This window comes from Salvia splendens, chromosome 11 (assembly GCF_004379255.2).
Source record: "Salvia splendens isolate huo1 chromosome 11, SspV2, whole genome shotgun sequence".
NCBI lineage: Eukaryota > Viridiplantae > Streptophyta > Magnoliopsida > Lamiales > Lamiaceae > Salvia > Salvia splendens.
Window position 1 is genome coordinate 19,682,494 of NC_056042.1, and position 14,051 is coordinate 19,696,544.

At 41.4% G+C, this 14,051-nt stretch overlaps 1 long non-coding RNA gene across 1 annotated transcript; it reads right to left on the bottom strand.

Annotated features, from left to right (window-relative positions):
• Positions 1-261: 261 nt before the first annotated feature.
• LOC121754206 lies at positions 262-2,568 on the bottom strand. The gene is made up of 3 exons (XR_006040563.1): positions 2,318-2,568; positions 1,404-1,493; positions 262-503 (listed from the first exon to the last, which is right to left on the bottom strand). It is a non-coding gene; the product is annotated as an uncharacterized LOC121754206 (long non-coding RNA).
• Positions 2,569-14,051: the final 11,483 nt, after the last annotated feature.

Here is a 14,051-nt window from a genome sequence, read left to right on the forward strand (position 1 = left end):
TTCTGCAAGCATTGCAGAATTTAGAAGAGGCCCCCTAATTCGATTGAAGAGGATTACAGGTTGCACGGGCTCCCATTCACACTGAAGGGTGAGGCCAACACATGGTTATTGAGGCTCTAGCCAAATTGTAACACCCCTTACTCAGTTAGTTTTAACCAAATAAGTGACGTTACCTTTCGGTACGATCGATAAACAAAACCTGCCTATTTTTTTTTTTACCATTTTGCAACACTCAACATACCATACTATCATAAAAGAAACTAAACCTGATAACACAACTATTTACTACTATACATAACAAAATAACATTAACCTGTTTATATAGACATACCTACAACTCCACTAGCAAAAAGAAGGTTATAACCTTACATTTGTAACCAACTATTTACAACCAAAAGATAAACTAAGCATGCCACGTGTAAACTACGACTGTACCAGCAAAAAGGGAGGTGGTGACTTGACACGTGCTGCTGCCAACTAGCGAGTTCACTCGCTTCTATACTCTGCAAGAGGGAGAAGAAAGGGGGGTGAGCTTCGAAAAGCTCGTAGTGTAATCGCATTCCAGAATAAAACCTCTAAAACTTCAATCTATATCACTATCTCAAGTAAACACTTTATTACCTGGAATGTCGTACAACACATATTCAATTTACATCGGCATCAATATACCAACTCAACACAATATCACCAAATATTATCATTACTAAAAGTTTGAATCAGTTAAGATCACATATATCACTTGCAAATAACCAATACATTCATCATGTACAACAACATGATATAAACAAAGGATCCTGTCAGCAGTCACTTTCCTTCGTCAACATAATTATACTATAAGAAACATAACAATTTAAAGAATTCAAAGCACAACCATATTATTTCAAAAATAGAAAGTCACATTCAGCCCCCAAGTTATGCTTAGTGATGAACACGGGTACACGGACACTATCTGTAGCCCTATGAGGGCGTCTATCATGTAAGTCCGAATCGGACACTGTAATCTTCCATATGGCCTATGCAATGCAACTGTCATATATTACCCATATAGGGTACATTACAACAATCGATATATCATATAGACCATCGCTTCGGTTATCCAGAAGACGAATGATCAGCATGTGTGCAGTACTGCTGTCCTATGGCATGCCAACTATACCCTGTGGTTCACTCAAGCAATGGGGCACAACGCAACTATTTCATATCAACTTTCACATTATTCAACACATAATTATTTAAATCACTTTGCATAAGAAATACCACCGTTTCTGTCACTTCACCTTGAAAGTACACAAAATCCACACAATCATTCTTAGGTTCTATGGCATAAGCATACGAATCACACAAACAAGTAGTAGTATTTATCGAAGTTTAAGGAACTAAATTCTAGAACACGCGTACACTACCTGTACACGTCAAAAAAACCCGCTATTACTTGCTTACTCAACCATGGAGGTGCCCTTTTCCCTTATCGCTTGTGCTTGCACTCGGTTCACCTAATTTTTCAAACAATCACATATACAAATTATAAATAAACACTTAAAGCACAAGTATGGAAGCCAAAATATCACATCTATCTATCTCCCTTTTAGCATAAAAACCTTTATTCTCAACTTTTAAAGCTTTAGAAAAATATTGACTGCATTACATCAACTTCATATAATAAACTGACTTAGCTCGGAGATAACTAGGGGTCGAGCCCTACACCAAAATAAACCCCTATGTGTCTATTTTAATTACAAAAAAGGTTTTTCTCAAAATTCCAAGGGACTAGGGAGTTATGAACGTTTGACTACAGCCTGCCAGTTTGTGACAGATTCTGGCGACGGTTTAGCATGAATTTTTAAAAATAGCAAACGTTGACGAAACGATCTGAAATTTTGCAGACATCTTACCAAGACCTTATAGTATGCATTAAAAGTTTTAGAACATAAATTATATCATGTTAAAGTGGCCGAAACTGACCAGTACAGTAGCATCAGAACAGCCCACATACAAGCTATTACCTATTTGTGTGTCATTGGGTAATTTCTCCAAACATTTCATGTTCAACAACAAAATTACATGGTTTTAGTCCAATTATGATTCATCTCCAACAAATGAAATCCCAAAAATCAGATTTTTCCTATCACTTTCATGCTTAAATATTATATCCTACTTCCAATTGCATAGTTCAATAGCCAAATTACACCAAAGCATCAAACAACAAAATTCCCAAATCTATGAACCCTAATTTTCGACCAAACAACAAGATTCACATCAAATTAACATCACTATTATACTTAGAAACATGATTGAAGAGGTTATGGAGGAAGCTAACCTCTAAATTCAACAATTTTCCAAAGATTAGTGGAAGTGGGTTTGCAACCTAAGCTCCAAAATTGAGGGAAAGAAGGGGAATTGAGAGCTTGGATTGATGGAGTGTTTTACATGTTACGTGGTGGAGCGATCGGAGGAGTCGCGGTGGCTGATCGGAGGGAGTGGATGGCTGTCAAAAATCTTCACAGAGAGGGAGAGAGAGCACGAAAGGGAGAGGAGAAAGATGAGGAAAAATTTTGAAATTTCTATTTTCCTATTTCCTTTTTCCTTTTTTTTTTCTTATTCTTCTTCCTATTTTCCCCCATAAGACACGTTTCCTTCCTTAACTTACTCATCAACTTCCTATTCCTTTTCTTTCTTCTTTTTCTTTATCTCATTAATTCTATTTCCTAATTTATTTCTTTTATTCCTAATAAAAACATATACACATAAAACCTCTAACTAAAAATCTAATTACTAACTCTAAACTTCTAAAAGATTTGGGTATTACACAAATTCTATCCGCACGAGGGCGAATTTCAAACTAGGTTTCCTGGACTACTTTTTTTCCCGCGAACAAGACAAATGCTCTCAAGAAGAAGATTCAAGCATGCAGACAGGATTATGATGAGTCCTTGAGCCAATATTGGTCATGCTTCAAATGGCTACTTGACTCATGTCCTAACAACCGAATGATCGAAGTAGAGATCTACTAGATTTTCTATGAAGGGGCGAATCCCGAGTCCAAGGATTTGATGAACTCCTCGAGCGGAGGAAATTTTACCAAGAAGCGTGTGAGCGAGGCCACAGAGATTATAGAAAGATTAATTGATGCAAAGAAGGTGTATGATCATCCGTGTACCATTCTCAGAAGAGGATCAACTAATTTAATCACAGAGCAAGGCGATGAAAAGGTGGACACCCAGATAGACAGATTAGAGAAGGCACTCTTGAGTGCTATTGAGAAGAATAACCAACCTGCCCCACCAGAAAAGGTGAAAGCACCAGGCCCAGAGGAAATACAACCTCAACCCTACTACGGTTCACCAGGGGAAAGAGAATTCCAAGCTCAGGTAAATTCGATGGAAAACTAGAATCTGAATGGAAGTTGGAACCCAGGGAAGCAAAGGGATACCCCATAGAGGGATCACCTAAATTTTAGATGGACTGATAATAACCCGAATCCAGCACCCCAGCAGCAGAATACCAACTGGTCAAGCAGAAATCAGGAGAGAGAGAACAATTGGGGCAACCGGAATCAGGGCAACCACACCAGAGGAATTACCAGGGCAATAACCCAAACCCTCAACCCAATTATCAGGGGAATCAAGGGTCGGGTAATCAATACAAAAACAATCAGGGACCTCAAGAGAACTTCCATTCCAATCAGGGACATGGCCCTAGCCACCATCAAGGACTGAGTGCCAGTCAGCCAAACTCCAGACAGTCGAAGAGCCTCGATGAGACGGTAAACAATTTGGCCAGCTCACAGCAACACATGCAGAATAATATACAGTCCAATAATGGTGTGGTACATAAGCTTCAGGATGCTCAAGTGGAGCACAAGGCAGCCATGGACATGCTGGCGAAGCAGTTATCTCAGATCGCGACTTCCCTGAGTAAAATGCGCTGGAACGAAGGATGGATTCCAGCCACAGTCAAGCCACCAGACAGAGCGAACATCAGTCAAATCACCCTTAGATCCGGACAAGAGTACAAAGGTCCGATAATGAGAATGGATGAAGGGACACCTACTGAAGTAGAGAAAGAAGGAGATGATCTACTCCATCAGAAGGAAGACACTTGGACAAAAGAAGCGGAAACAAGGAAAGCCCGAAAAGAGGGTCATATCCAGATCGGTGACCTGAGATAACCACTACCCCAAATGGCTGACCCATTTTTCATAGAGTATATGATCCCCAGGGCCAATAATTTCAAGACTTCCTTTAGCACTTCCTCCCTCATATTGGGATTCAATTACCTCTGATTCTCACAATGGGCTTTCGCACCTTCCTCTAGGCGGATGTGGTGCATACATAGGTCTGGGCTGATGCCTTTCTGATTTCTTCTCAATACTTCCAGTAATATTTCTTCTTAATCCTTGGTCAACCGGCTATTGATGATCACTGGAAATGTCTCTTCATCTCCCAGATAAGCATACTTCAAATCCGAAGGCAATGTCTGTAACTCCTTCTTAGGTGAGATCGCCTCTTGAGGTAGCGGGTTCTTTTTCCATATTCTTCGCTGCAAGTTCCCCAAAATTCATCTAAACTGTTCAGTTGGACCAAATCGCTTGATCCAGTTAATCCTGGTTTTTGGAAAAATCCCATAATAGCCTCTGCAAGCTCTTCATCCGTCAATTCTTGAGTGTTCATTTCCTCGCACCATCTGCTACTTCTTTATCAATGGAATGCCTAAGTTCTGAATTATCAATCTATTCATGCATTAATTCAGTCTCAAGGTATTCTTGGACCAAGGGGTTAATGATATCTATAATATGAAGATTCTCCACATCTAAAGGTTTTTTCATAGCCTCATCAATGTTAAATGTGAATTTCTCCCCATGATAATCCAGACAAATTGTTCCATCAATAACTTCAATTATGGTCTTAGCGATGCGTAGGAATGGTCTACCTAAGAGTGCTCCGCTAGACTTAGTAGATTCATTTTCACTCATCCTAATCACATGGAAATCGGCTGGATACAAGAAATCATGCACCTTAACTGTCACATTTTCTAACTGGATCACCACTTTCGTTTCAACCATTCTTACTCCTACCAACTTCTTGTAGATGGAAAGTGGTAAAACATTTATCGAAGCTCCTAGGTCACACATAGCATGCTCAATACTAATGTCCCTATTAAAATGGACAGAGTGAACATACCTAGGTCAGTGCGCTCTGATGGCATCCTCCGCTTCTGAATCTCTGCAAAAACACTTTCTCCGATCACTATTTTGCCATCGGGTTTAGTCTTCCCGGTGATGAACACCTTTATGAATATACTGAACGGGGCAGTTTCAATGCCTGCAAGAAAGGCAGGTTGATCACCAGCTTACCAAAAATTTCCATAAAGTCGGTGGGATCCTCCTTCTACCTCTTAGGTTCACCCCGATATTGGTAGGGTTTGGTCCGCTTGACAACACTGCTTGAACCTTCATTTTGGACTTCACCCTCATGCCTTATTTCTTCCTCGCACAACTCTTCCGGTTCTTCACCAAGAGGCACTGGATCAGCAAACTGAGGCAACGACTTTCTCACCTCGTCAAAGGGGGCTCTGTCCCAGCTTGCCCTTGGGTTAATTCCTCGCTTCCTACATGATACGATCATGGAAGCCGTGCATCAAAGTTTGTACCTGCAGCTATGTTCAATCTGTATTTTTCCTATATATATGGCGTCCAAAATCACTAAAACTTCTAACAATCTCTTCGCCTTTGAAAGAGCTTTGAGTGGATATCTTGCATGCCTCCATCGGAGTCCAAACGAGGGAGATATGAACCTTTAAAGGAAGCCACGCATTGTAGAAAAGTTCCACCCGGGTGGGTGGATTTCGGCGGACAAAATCCACGCGGTCGGGTACAACTCTTTGGAGGAGTCCCGTTCAAGTTGTTCCACTTGGCCGGGTTGCCTCAATGCCACCCGACCGGGTGCATCGTCGAAGGCATGAAGAGTCCAGAGGATTTCACCCGACCGAGTGACTTTTGGGTCACTTCGTCCACCCGGTTGGGTGACTCACGGAAGGCAGGGCAGGTCCAGAGACTTTTACCCGGCCGGCTGATTTAGCACCCTAAAATCCACCCGGTCGGGCAGAGTGATGCATGATAGATTTTGTGGGCCTTTTTCTTGGGATTTGGGCCTAAACTATAAATACCCATTTTTTCCCATTTTATTCCTTAGTTTTTGCTGAAATCATATATTGAGAGATTTGTTACTCTTGAAGAGGGTTTTCATCTAATTCCTAGATTTAGGTTTTGGTTCATCAATTCCTAGTGAAGTATGGATCAAGTAGAGGTATGCTTTGAGGATTAAGGTTGCCTTGAAGATCTAGCCATGAATGCATGATAGTTATGTTGTAAGTGTCTTAGCTTACTTCATCAATGACTTTGTATTACAATTTCCACACTATCCAATGTTAATCTTTCTTGTTTCATCTTAGATTCATTAGTTCTTGTTGGATCTATGATTTGGCTTTGTTTTATTTGATAAATTGAAAATGTACTTCGCCAAAAATATTTGATCAAGCATCTATTATTGGGTTTTTACTTGGGTTAATGGATCATGAATTACATGGATCCATATCATTTGGTATCAGAGCTCCTTGCCCAAGGTTCAAGTGCACTATCCTTGTCTCCTTGTGATGCTCCCTTAGACATGATTGTATTAGAAAAGCCCATTTATTTTGATAGATTTACCATTATTGACTTGTGTGATTTGTGGCATCGAGAACTTAAATTGTTGAAGTTTAAATCTATCTATGCATCATATATTGATCCTTTCTTGATAAATACAAGCAATGGTAGACATGACCTTCCACTTGTGAACTCTTACATGAATGTGGAAATGTTTCTTTTGGATTCTAAGATACCTAAGCTTTCGATTGTTGTTGACTATGGGTTTCTTGAGCATGTTGTTGGGGATAGTAGGGCCAATGCATGTGACATTGCTGAAGATTTTAGAGCTTGGTGTTTGCTATGTTTTTATGGTAAAATGGTAAGGCCCTTCAATGGGATTGAGTGAAGAATTTTGCTACTCACATGTCGCTTGTGGATTTTGTTGTAATTAATGGCATAAGAATGCATTGTTACCATATGGGTAGTCGTGATCTAAGTTTGTTAGAGGAATTTCGTGAGGCCTATATTGATAAGAATCTTATGATGATGATTATGCCTTTGCACAAGTTACATATGCATGATTTTGTGCTTATTATGCATGTTGAGGATAAAGATTTATGGATACATTGTGCATATACTTTTGACCACTTCTTGAAATTGTTGGTGCAAGTGAGTGAAAACCATTGTGAGGAACTTTGTTTGTTGACTAATAATTCTTCTTGCAAGCATGTAGTTCATATTTTGGCAAGAGTGTTGCATCATATGGTTTTGTTTGGGGCTTCAATGTTAAAGGATGCTTAGTTTTTTGTTTACCAATAGCTTATGTATTGGTTTTGAACTTGTTAGAGCATGCCGATCGTCTTGGTGTGGTAACATCTTTGAGAGCCGTTAGTGGTCTTAATCTTTATTATCATACTTTGATATTTGATTTGATCTCGTTTTATTCTCTAGGTTTGCGGAATCCGGATTTGAGGGCAAATCTTTTCCAAGGAGGGGAGGGTGATATGACCACGGGTGCTAGACGTCAAGAGTCTTCACTTCGACGTGAGACATGGATTGATTGGGGTCCAAGGATGAGTGAGAAGACATGCCAAGGATCCAATAAAGTTAGAGGACCTCCCGAGGATGCGAGGAATAGAGAAGTATTGGATTTAAGGACAAATCCTTTCCAAGAAGGGGAGGATGATGACCATGGAAGCCGTGCACCAAAGTTTGTACCTGCAGGTAGGTTCAATCTGTGTTTTGCCTATACATATGGAGTCCAAAAGCACTGAAACATTCACCAGTCTCTTCACCTTCGAAAGAGCTTCGCGTGGATACCTTGCACACCTCCATCGGAGTCCAGACAAGGGAGATATGACCATTTTAAGGAAGCCGCGCGTTGCAGAAAAGTTCCACCTGGCGGGTGGATTTCGGCGGACAAAATCCACCCGGTCGGGTACAACTCTCTGGAGGAGTCCCATTCAAGTTGTTCCAACCGTCCGGGTAGCCTCAATCGCACCCGACCGGGTGCGTTATCGAAGGCATGAAGAGTCCAGGGGATTTCACCTGACCGGGTGACTTTTGGGTCACTTCATCAACCCGGTCGGGTGACTCACAGAAGGCAGGGCGGGTCCGGAGACTTTCACCCGGCCGGGTGATTTAGCACCCTAAAATCCACCCGACCGGGCAGAGTGACGCAGGATAGATTGTGTGGGTTCTTGGGATTTGGGCCTAAACTATAAATACCCCTTTTCCCATTTTATTTCTTAGTTTTTGCTGAAATCATATACTTGAGAGATTTGTTCCTCTTGAAGAGGGTTTTCATCTAGTTCCTAGATTTAGGTTGTTTGGTTTAACAATTCCTAGTGGAGTATGGATCAAGTAGAGGTATGCTTTGAGGATTGTGGTTGCCTTGAAAATCTAACCATGAATGCATGTTAGTTATGTTGTAAATGCCTTAACTTACTTCATCAATGACTTTGTATTCCAATTTCAACACTATCCAATGTTAATCTTTCTCGTTTCATCTTAGATTCATTAGTTCTTGTTGGATCTATGATTTGCCTTTGTTTTATTTGATAAATTGAAAATCTACTTCACCAAAAATATTTGATCAAACATCTTTTATTGGGTTTTTCCTTGGGTTAATGGATCATGAATTACATGGATCCATATCATTTGGTATCAGAGCTCCTTGCTCAAGGTTCAAGTGCAATATCCTTGTCTCCTTGTGATGCTCCCTTAGACATGATTGTATTAGAAAAGCCCATTTATTTTGATAGATTTACCATTATTGACTTGTGTGATTTGTGGCATCGAGAGCTTAAATTGTTGGAGTCCATGGAGCCTCTCTTTGTTTCCCGGGATTCCAGCTTCCATTCGGATTCCAATGCCCGGCAGCACTCGCCTCAGCTTGATAATCAGTATCTCCTTAGGGTCCGTAGGTGGGATACATCCCCTCCGGGCTTGACACAACATTCACTTTCTCCTGCGGGGCAGGTTGACTCTGTTTCTCCATTGCGGCCAATATTGCCTTCTCCAGCTTGTCCATGTGTGCCTTCATTCTCTCCTCGGCTGTGTCTGTGAAAGTATTCACCGGCACTCGCCTCAAGAGTGTGGTTCATGGATTATCATATGCCCTCTTGGCATTAATCAGTCTATCCAGCACTCTTTTGGCCTCGCTAACCTTTAGTCTAGAGAAATCGCCACCGCTTGAAGAGTTCATGAGATCCTTGCTTTCGGGGGTCTGCCCTTCATAGAAAGTATTGTAAATGTCAGCTTCCACCACATGGTTGTTCGGGCATGCATCGAGCAGCCCTTTGTATCTTCCCCAATATTCACTCAAAGTCTCCTCACTGTCCTGTCGAGCTCCATGTATCTCTTTCTTCAAAGCATTCGTCTTTGTGGAGGGAAAGAAGTAATCCAAGAAAAATTTTCAGAACTCTGGTCAGGTCCTTATGGATTTCGGGGGCAGTCTCATGAACCAAGTGTCCGCCTCTCCTTGTAATGCGAAAGGGATAGCTCCCAGCCTGTAGTCGTCCTCTCTAGATCCCACTGGGCGCTTCTTAATCCCACAGAGTTTGCAGAACTCGTGCAGGAATGTGTAAGGGTTCTCCACCCATCGCCCATAAAAATGTGGCATGACAGCCAGCACATTGTTCTTTATCTCAATCCCTGACTGAGCAAGGGTCACCACTACGGCTTGAGATAGCTCTCCGTCCAGGTAGGCGTTGAGGGATCCAATCTCGGGAACATTATCCAACACTTCTACCATTGGAGTAAACTCTTCCTCCTACTCAAGATTTTCCTTGGGTTCGACAAACGGGAGTGCCTCCTCCTCTCCTTCAGAACTCGAGTGTGATGGTCCACCGGTGTTCAACCCAGACCAGGTGACAACAGGATTTGCTACTGGTCTAATCCTCCAGTTACTATCGGTGTCTCTCTAATTGACTGCGTTGTTCCAGCGTCCAATGTTCACACAACTGATCGAGTCAGATGATGAGTGGATAAAGTTAGCGAGTATCCGGTCGTTGGTATGCAAACTGAGAGACTTAGGGTCGAATCCCACAGGGACAAAAGCGGGTTTAGTCGTGTATGAGACATGTTGGGGTTGACTGCTGCCACCCTTCAGTAAAATGGGTTAACTAAGACCTAGACTACTCAAGTCTCAAATCAACTTATCAACTAATAAGATGAAAACAACATATCTGAAACTGATCAACTTCAAGCAAAAACGACAAAGCGCATAAAGTGCTTAGGACCACTGAAAGAAAAATTGCGCACTACCAAAAAGCTGCAAACAACAAAAGGTGACAGAGACTGCAATCCTAACGAACTACGACCTTCTTCTTCACTAAGCAACTAATAAAGCATGCACGGTGAATGAAAACAGAGCATATGACGGGAAAGTGAGAAATAAACAGATTAAAACACGAATCCATGCGATTCAAGAGGAAAGAAAACAAACCGAAGCAGCTATCCTAATTTCATGCAAGTTGACGAACTAAAACTCAGATCTAAACATGAACAATTGAATTACGCAAAATTAACTTCCAAACCATAACAGAACTAAATGAAACAAGGAAGAACAAGATCAGATAACATCAGATCCATAACAGCTTGCAATTAAGAACTTCATTTCATAAATGATCTTCGACAAACTAAACAAAACAGAAAACCAAACTTAGATTCGAAAGATCGAGCAACAACCAAAACTGCTAGAGTAGCGACTAAGAGAAAACAGAATAACAACTTAACTAAGGAAAAAACATGAACTAAAGACTGAATAACAGTTGTTTCGACCCCTCGGGGTTTAAGGAAAAACAAACTACGAAGGCTTCGTGGTGGATCTGCGTCTTCTTCCTCGATGAGGAAGAAGACAGGAAGATTTGAGGTAGAACAGCGACTCTTATTACCCCTAGCTCCCGTGCTCCATGCTTAAAGTGTAAATGTAGACTGTGAAGTGAAGGAGATGAGGATACTGGTCCCCCAAAAAGAATCGAACTCATCTATGTGCGTTCTCTACACTATTTATAGGATGGCCTCGGTCCAAATCCCTAGGTTAAGCTCATCATGTCTTGACATTAATTCCCCTGAGATGGCATCTTCTTTTCTTTCTCCTATGACTCTTCATCTCATGTGGTGAACTCCACTCGATCAACTCGTTGATTGGGCAGGCTCCATTCCTTGTCCGGAACTTATCAGCTTGCCTTCGTTTCGACTATTTCTTGCTTCTTTTCCAAGTTGATCAAGTCGTCCATGCACTCCGCTGCTTCAGTATATTTCCAGCCCCTGCATACTCAAATACATACTTTTTCGCACATTATCACCTATGTTATTGTAATGAACCCCTATAAAACCATGCTTGTAACGAGCCATATCAATCCACTTACTCTGAATGGCAGTACAGCCTTCGGGCAGGACGAAAAAATCGTAGATGTCTTTGTCTAACATAGATTGTAGTTCTGAATCCATTGCTTCCATACATTCACAATGATCGACATCCGTCTGCGCCTCTGCAAAATTCCTGTGCGTCTTAGCTCGGCAAGAATCACAAATAAACCAACTGAACTTGATCTTAACCAAACGATAAAGAACAAGTTTGTAAATGAACAATCGACACAACAAGTTACGTGGTTCGGTTCAATCGAACCTACGTCCACGGGAGAAACTGAGATCTTGATATTGTTGAACGCGATAGGAAGAGTTTACAATGATCACTCACACGGTGGTAATCATACAAAGAAAATCTAGCTAAGAAACATGGGGCAATGCAGAAACACAACAGCAATTCAGCTCTCTCTTTCTTGGCTCTCTCTTGATTCTCTCTTCTCGGTTTCTTGGAGATGTTTTCTCTCACTCATGAACCTCTCTTACTTCTTCGGGAATGGCAGCTCAGCTGTGTTTATATACCGAGCTTTGGCAGCTCCAACAAAACTCAACCAAAAAACCGCTCCCTGAAGCCTTCATTCTTCCAACCGTTTTAACTGCCATATTCAATTTGAAATCTCTTAATTTGTCATGCAAGTTCACAACTCATTAACAAATCTCCATCTTGAACGCAGCATGATCAATTCAGATCCCAGCCTCTCCATCTCTCCCTTCATTACCTTTGCATTACATTCACCAGATCCAAGCAATGAACATACTTGGAAACTGGCAACACCTTTGTTAACATATCCGCTGGATTATCTTCTGTACCAATCTTCTGTACCTTGACCTTCCCTTTTCCAACCTCATCTCTTATAAAATGAAGTCTGACGTCTATGTGTTTACTCCTCTCGTGGAATACTTGATGCTTGGTTAAGCTAATAGCACTGCTGCTGTCACAGTGAACAACAACAGCCTCCTGCTTAATTCCAAAATCGGCTAGGACTCCCTTTATCCAGAAACTCTCCTTCACGGCCTCTGCTAGTGCAATATACTCAGCCTCAGTCGTTGATAATGCCACTACTGACTGCAGACCAGATTTCCATGAAATAGCTGAGCCATACAGTGTAAACACATACCCTGTCTGAGACTTCCTGTTGTCCATATTCGTAGCAAAATCTGAGTCACAATATCCCATTACTACATCCTTGCTTCTGTCATATCCAGCTTTGTATAAGATGCCCCAGCTTTCTGACCCCTTCAAATATCTCATGATCCACTTTAAAGCCTGCCAATGAACTCTTCCCGGATCTGCCATATATCTGCTAACTGTGCTAATTGCATGTGCAATATCCGGCCGAGTGCACACCATAGTGTACATCACACTTCCCACAATGTTAGCATATGGGATATCCTTCATCAACCTTCTGTCTTCCTCAGTCTTGGGACTCTGTTCAGCTGTGAGTTTGAAGTGTTGTCCCATTGGAGTAGTGACTGACTTAGAGTCTTTCATTTGAAATTTCTCAAGTATCTTCTTGATATACTCCTGCTGTGTCAGCCACAAGGTTCCTCTCTTTCTATCTCTTACAATGTCCATGCCTAAGATTCTTCTTGCACTGCCCAGGTCTTTCATTTCAAACCTTGAACTCAAGTCCCTCTTTATCTGATCAACTTCTGCAGCATCTGGACTAGCAATGAGCATATCAACTACATACAACAATAGATGAGCCACAGCTTTCCCATTTCTTCTTTTTACATACACACAGCTGTCAAACTTTGAACTCTCAAAACCTATCTTCATCATGTGTTCATTAAACTGAAGATTCCATTGTCTGCTGCTTTGCTTAAGTCCATACAAGCTTCTTTTCAAGAGACAGACTTTATCTTCATCTCCCTCTTTAATAAAACCCTCGGGCTGCTCCATATAAATGCTTTCTTCCAGCTCTCCATTGAGAAAAGCTGTTTTCACGTCCATTTGTTGAAGCTCCCAGTTGTTCTGTGCCACCACTGCCATCAAAATTCTTATCGAACTGTGCTTCACAACCGGAGAGAACACCTCATTATAGTCTATTCCCTCCTTTTGAGTGTAGCCTTTAGCAACTAATCTTGCTTTAAATCTGATTCTATTATTTTCAGAGGCTTCAATCTTCTTCTTAAAGATCCACTTACATCCCACCAATTTCTGCAATTTAGATCTTGTCACCAGCACCCAAGTCTTGTTTTTGATCAATGACTCTATCTCCTCTTGCATAGCTCTGACCCATCTTTCTTTCTCTTTGCACTTCATAGCTTCTCTGTAAGTGGCAGGTTCTGAACTATCAAGATTTTCTGCAATGCATAATGCATAGTACACCATACTAGCATTGCTGTATCTAGCAGGTGGAGTGATTTGCCTCCTGACTCTATCTCTTGCCAACTGATAATTTTTCAGATCATTCTGCTCAGTCTCATCATCTGCTGTAACATCATCTTCCACCTCTATGGCTTCTTGGCTTGAACTCCCAGCTCCATTCTCATTATCTGAACCACAGCCTTCATTTTCTGAACGATCCAGCAGCTCCATCTTCACTGATGT